Raw genomic sequence first — 7,070 nt, 5'->3', positions numbered from 1 at the left:
TAGGGGTAGAGAGATATTTTTAGCTAACAATCCAAAATACAAGGGAACAGAAAGTGTTGCAAAATGCGGTTTTTCTCAGTGACCAGGATTCCACAGAAGGAAGTTGGCATTTTGTTTCGGCTATCACGATCCTACTAATCTAGTGTTATCACTCATGGGGACCTTTGCTATCTTGGCGAGTCATTGTTTTCCTAAGGGGATGATGAGAAAGGAGTTGCAATTGCAGGAATGCATAAGCTTAGTGCAAACTTTTCTCTTCTGTCACCTGTTTTTTTCATTCTCCTTAGTGTAGGTAGGATTGACTTTCTAGTTACATAGACATTTGACATTTTGCACTTACAGTTACATAGGAATGGTTAAGAACTGGCCCATTCCTACATCTTCAAGGAAAATTAACACATATTTTGCTTCATATTTTTCTCAGTATTTTGAAACTATTTAATATTTTTTGGTTCTTCAAAATCTTTAGTAAGAAAACTCCAAAATTTGCTTCACTCAAGTACTTTCATCCCACTGTAGTAATTAATGGCATTAATCCTTTCTTACAATATGGTTTATTATTAATTTTTGCATTAATATTTCATGTTTAAATGTTTCCTTAAATATTAGTTTCATTATATATCAGTATGTATTAAAAACATTTATATTATTTGTAATAGAGAAGATATTAGATAGATTGATAGATAGATGATAGATTCTCCATATACTACTTGAAAAATATATTTTTAGCATTTTGTTATATTTACTTTTTTAATGGCATGTGTGCCATTGAATGTTTTTCCTTTCTTGTTCTTTCTTCTCTTTTCTGTTTTTTTTTTTTTTATTTTTACAAACTTGTGGTCTGTGATTTATTTCCCAATCAATCAATCAATCAATCTACTTATGTAGTGTATTTTTTCATGTCAGCACTTTGTAGATTCTTAATGGCTGCATAATTCCGATCAGATGGATGTTTTATAATTAATTCAATTATTCCTTTCTTCATTTACATTGCTTCTAGACTTCACCAATAAATAATATAAAAATGTCTTTAGATATACATTCTAATATGTATCTCTGATTATTTCCTTAAAATAAAAATTGGAAGTGAAAATATCAAGCCAAGAAGAATGGACATGGATTGTCACTGATATAATAATATTTATTTATCTAGAGGAAATGTTCTAAGAGTCTCCAGTTTTTCATTTTTTTCCTAGTGTAATCTCATTCTCAGAACAAGGGAAATGCATTAATTGTTTTCCATAAAAACAACAAAAAGTATCTTCTTTCTCATGTATTTTGTGATTATGATGCTGCTTAGGCACTTGTGGTATTGGGCAAATCACACTAGTCTTAGAATTAAAAGATGGAGTTAATTTTTGCAATCATCTAACCCTGGGTGTCTTGCCAAGAGAGGGATAATAATTACTTAAAACACAGGATTGTTATGATGTTACATAATACATGTAAAAACTCTATAAACTAAAAGTGCCACAGGAACTATTTATATTGTTATACTCTTTTTGAAAATGAGAGCTTTTTGATGACCAATAACTCCCCAAATAGGGGACAGAGGGAGAAACGTGTAAACTGATTTCCCTAAAGTTTAAAATTCTGAGGAAATTGTAAAAGACAGTTTACAGTGAGGCAGAGTACCTGGGAAAATTCTCATGTAAGTACAAGGTAGAAAATGCATAGAAATAAACAAAGTCCACGGAAACAAGCTACTGGGAAACACTTAGCAACACTGCGGGGAATTGGATTGACAGTTTGTATTTAGTCCTGAGAAGACTTTCTCAGGAGGAGGAGATTCAAGTCAAGCATTGAAAAAAGAGAGGAACATCTCTTGTTCTAAAAAATGTGGGGGGACAGTCAGGTTTGAAGCTGTTTGATGACTTGTGAAAAGAGTTCGTGAAACATGCAGACAAGAGCAATAGGGAGAAAGTAAACACTTACATTATGTTGGAGCAGAGAGCATTGTCTTGTTTGGCAACCCAGAAAGAAAGATCTTTAAAGAGACAATCGAAACTGTGGTTTAAACAAAGTGGAAGAGGTTGAAAAATTTGTTTCAGGTAAACAAAATCTGAAACTATAATCTAAAAGAAAATTCCTTTCAAATTGAACTATGCATTTCCTATTTCTTTAGCCTAGTTTTTCTCTAACGCTTACATGCTGGGTCACTAGGAAATCTTTCTCAAACTTACCACAGGTATCTTTTCTTCCATTTTTTCCCTCCCTATGTAGTCGTGTATATATGTGTGTGTGTATATATGTATATATATATATTTATATTTAATAATATATATTTATTATATATAATGTATTTATATTTAATGTATATATTTATATTTATATTTTATATTTATAGACACACTGCCATGCATGAAATTGTTGTCTTATTGTGTTTTTCTATCTATATCGATAGGTGAACAGTCATCCCCAATAATTTGGCATCTGTCCACGAACAGAATCCTTATTATCTTCTTAGAGGATTTACCTACTGAAAGCATTGGGCACTGATGTCTTCTGACTAATTGACCTAAGTCTCTGTATTTTCAATCCATTTATTTATCCAATGAAGAGAGAGAACCACACAGTAGTAAGGGAGTTTGTTTTCCAGGGTTTCTCCAGCTTTCATGAACACAAGCTCACCCTCTTTGTGGTATTTCTTACCTTGTATCTTTTAACCTTGGCTGGCAATGTCATGATGTGACAATTATCAGCACTGATCGTTGCCTTCACACCCCCATGTACTTCTTTCTTAGTGTGCTTTCTGCTTCAGAGACTGTCTACACGTTAGTCATTGTACCACGGATGCTCTCCAGTCTCTTAAGTCGAAGCAAACCTATCTCTTTGGCTGGCTGTGCCACCCAGACGTTTTTTTTTAATTACCTTGGCCATCAACAACTGCTTTCTGCTCACAGCCATGGAGTATGATCACTATGTGGCCATCTGTAACCCTTTGAGGTACATAATCATCATGAACAAGAAAGTGTGTGCCCAGCAGGTATGTGGGGCCTGCGGCGTTGGGCTGCTCGTGGCCATAGTTCAGATTTCATCTGTGTTCAGGCTGCCTTTTTGTGATAAAGAGGTGGCCCATTATTTCTGTGATATCCACCCAGTTATGAAACTTTTCTGTGTTGATACCACTCTACATGACCTAATTAATTTTGTTGTTAGTTCCCTGGTTATTGTGGTGCCCCTGGGTTTGGTCTTCATCTCCTACATCCTCATCATCTCTACCATCCTCAAGGTCACCTCTCCTGAGGGCTGCAAAAAGGCTTTTGCAACTTGTGCCTCCCACCTCACTGTGGTCATCATCCACTATGGCTGTGCTTCCATTGCCTACCTCATGCTCAAGTCAGAGAACACCAGGGATCAGGACCAGCTAATTTCAGTGACATACACCGTCTTTACTTCACTCCTTAATCCTGTTGTGTACACTTTGAGGAACAAGGAGGTCAAGAATGCCCTTCACCATGCTATTGGCAAAAAACCTTTTGCCTAGAATCTTTGTCAGTTTGACATATAGTCAATCATAGCCTGGGTATTTTTGTAAGTTCATGAAAACTGAATCCTATCATTCATCCTCCAGCCAAAGAGAGTTGCAAAATTTGGTGGTAATGCGGCATTAAGAAACCAAGAGTCTCCATGACTTGACTTTGTTTTCACCGTCATTCTCCTATACCTTCTACTAACCGCACAGGTTACCACCAGGGGAGTGGTCAGTTGCTGCTCACAGGTGCAAAGTTGTAGGGAATTGCAAGCAAGGAGTAGCCGATTGCTATCAGTTTGTTGAAAGCAGAAAAGAGGGTGGTTGCATAACACCTACTTAAAGTACTAGCTTGACAGGTCAACCTAAATGTCACGTAGATATTGAGCTCTAAAACTTTAAAGAGGACATAGTTAGTGCACAGAATGTGTTCAAAACATGGTCGAAACCACCTTCCCACTTATCATCACTTTCTACTTTGAGCATTGACAACAGTAGCAGATCTTGACATTCCAGAAAAAAAATATTATAGGCTTTAAACATTCTCATCCCCCGAAATTGTTTTCCAATTTTGTTGAGGTTCACATTAGAATTACTTCCTCGGTGAGCCTCTGTTACTAGTAAGCAACATGGTCACATCCAGCCTCTGAATTTGGCTGCGCTTATATATGCTTTCTGTGGGAGTAACACATGCTATACTGAATTCACAAGTAGAGGGATATCTGATATCTGAGGAATTTTTTGTAATTGAGTTTATTTTTATCACCTTCCAGCTAACTCTTGCTGACTTAGATCTGGAAATTAGCCCATAATTTTCATTCTTCTCTGTATAGAACATAATCTGATCCATGCCTTGCCTTTACCCTTTTCATTTCTACATGGAAGTCCATGCCTTGCCTTTACCCTTTTCATGGAAATCCATGCTACAAGGCAATATATGCCTTGCCTTTACCCTTGTCATCTCTACATGGATGAACTTATTTTCTGTGTATAGTTAGGTACCTAGTTTAAACTCTAAGTTTAAATACAGTTCTAAACAAGAGTCTGGGAGTTTATTGCCTTCTAAAGGAGAAAGTTATTCTGATCTGTGAAAAGGATTAAGATTTTAGAATTATTTGGCCTGGAGGAAAAAAAGACAGAACTTGCCATATGTCTTCTGGTCCATAAAGGGCTGATGAAAACAGAATCAAACTGTATCTATCACCTACCAAAACTGTCCAAGTGTCCCCATTGAAAATGCATTGAAAGTGCCTGTAAAACAAAGGACCTGGGAATCCCTAAGGGTGGAAGGGCCCAAGAAGGGAAACCTTCATGTTTATGAAGCATTGCCTGAAACAGTAAAAGATTTGCTCCTTCGGAGTACTACCTGCAGGAGAGCAAGCCGAGTGGGTATGAGAAACCTCCAGGGCAGCTTATCTTTGCCTTTATCTAGGTGTTTTCCGGGGACACCTCTGAGTCCTTTCTGCAGTGAGTACCAAGGAAATACTCTCACAACCCTGCTCCTGTGAAAACACCTTTTGAGACTCCCTCTTTGGGGTTCCTGCTCACTACATTATCCCACTTGTGAAAGCCTCTCCCAGTAGTAACATCAGTTTTATAGATTGCTGAATGTGAGTGCACAGAACCCCATAGGACCTCCCACAGTGGTACAGGGCTCTGTAAGATTGGTGACCAGTACTAAAACTAGTGTGTTCCCCTGAGTTCCTGTAGTTTGGCACTGCAGAAAATTATGGTGCAATTCACCCAAAATAATTTTTGCAACAATAAATAATGTATATTGAAATCCTACTTATCCCTTGTCTTTTTAAAGTATAGTTTACACTATCGTAACAGAGCCAGAAACAGAAAACAAAATCAATGCATTTAATTTCAAAGAGTATGTGATTATCATAAAACACAAATCATGATCAAAGAGAATGAGACTTAAGCCTACATTTTGGGCTTAGTTGCCACATATCCATTATCGTCATAAGTCAGGGTGTGCCGATTCAGGAGTCTGCCACTGTAACAGGAGTCACACATCTCCTTTAGACGGAGCACATGATCCCACAAAAACACATCCCATATCTCACCAACAAAGGATTGATTTTCATCAAAATGTCCCCCAAAGGAATCCTGTTCTTGTCCCAGGATTATCTTAGCCTCTGCCCCCACAGAGTACCCCTTCCACACACCCTTCCTTCCCACCAGCTTCCCATTTGCCCAGAGCAATTCCAGAGGCAAACTCCCAGCTCACACTAACATGGATTGGAGCACAAGGAGATCGAGGGCAGGGGGTGGGAGCACTGAAAGTGACCATGGCATTTCCAGTGTACAGCAGATACATTCCCGTTTTGTTGACAAGGAGAAGCAGTTCATTGTCCCGGGACCGAGTGTTGTAGAAGAGGCTGTACGGGCAGGTGAAGTCTGTGAAGGTTTTCAGGCACAGCGTGAAGTTCTGCAGGCGCTTCTTCACCTTGGGGACACGGACACATAGACTGTAACTGATTCTTGAGGGAAAATAAATGCCTTCCCTCACATGTCTGTGGAGAAAAGATAATGTAAAGAAATTTAGTGAACTCGGATTTGCTCTCACTGTGGACCTTAGGCTGGCTCCTAACAGAGTGGTTAGCATGCTAGAGTTTGCAAAGTGCCTGTAAGTGCATTATGTCAATATTTTGTGTAAGCAAAATACCAGTGTTAAAAAGTCGTGTTTTGGTCCACTTGTCCTTTTAGAAGGATAAGTTAAAGATGTTCTGTATCAACTCTCAGTTCCATCTTACTTGAAGATTTGATCTGGATAAAAAAGCAAACACCAGTCACAGAAAATGAAACATACCTAACTCATTGAGTGTAATGGGTAGTATTCCATTCTCCCACCACTGATCAGATTCTGAGATTCTCCCATGGCACAGCTGTGGCTGAAGTTAGATAGACTTTTAATGGCTTATCTTGATCCCTGGCTTGGCAATGATGAACCAACGCTTGTGGTCAGTGAAAAGTCTGAGGAATAGAATAGTGTGCAAACCACATGGCCCAGACCATGATAGCATCCTTGCCTTCTTCTCCTTTCCATTTGCTCTTGTATGCCAATTCAGGCAGGACCGGTTTTCCACTGCTTGTTTACCTGCCTCTGCAACACTAGGATCATAGAATTACTTATCATTTACTTATTTCCTCTTAAGATCCATAAGAGAAGAGAAAGGTTTAATCATTATAAAATCAACTATTTTTTTCTCGCTTAGGAAAGCAAATTTAACAAACACTATGGTCTAGAAAATAAATTAGAGAAAAATGACTAACTGAATTAAGGGAGACAGAACCTAGAAGCACTATGGAGTCTTGAATTGAGTTAGTTTTGCTTCATTGCAGGAAATGGGAAAACAGCATGAATTTCTATTTCCTTAGATACAGGCCTTTTTTAGAGTGCTCACCCTGGATGAAAAATAGTTAACAGAGCACTTAAGGAGAGGAAGCTAAGAAGAGATGACACACTTTAATAAAGAGATAGAGAAAGAGAGGGAGAACTTTAGTCAGTACAATCGGAACTAGGAGGATGGAAAGGTAAACCATGCATTTGTACCCTTTGATCTAATTATCTACCTGCTTGTGATTTGTA

At 38.1% G+C, this 7,070-nt stretch overlaps 1 pseudogene; it reads left to right on the top strand.

Moving 5' to 3' along the window:
• The first annotated feature begins 2,554 nt into the window (after nt 1-2,554).
• LOC111543966 lies at nt 2,555-3,487 on the top strand (annotated as a pseudogene).
• The last annotated feature ends 3,583 nt before the right edge of the window (nt 3,488-7,070 follow it).

Source organism: Piliocolobus tephrosceles, chromosome 1, assembly GCF_002776525.5.
Source record: "Piliocolobus tephrosceles isolate RC106 chromosome 1, ASM277652v3, whole genome shotgun sequence".
Classification (NCBI taxonomy): domain Eukaryota; kingdom Metazoa; phylum Chordata; class Mammalia; order Primates; family Cercopithecidae; genus Piliocolobus; species Piliocolobus tephrosceles.
The sequence above is the reverse complement of the archived record's forward strand: the minus strand, read 5'-3'. Positions and strand labels throughout refer to the sequence as shown.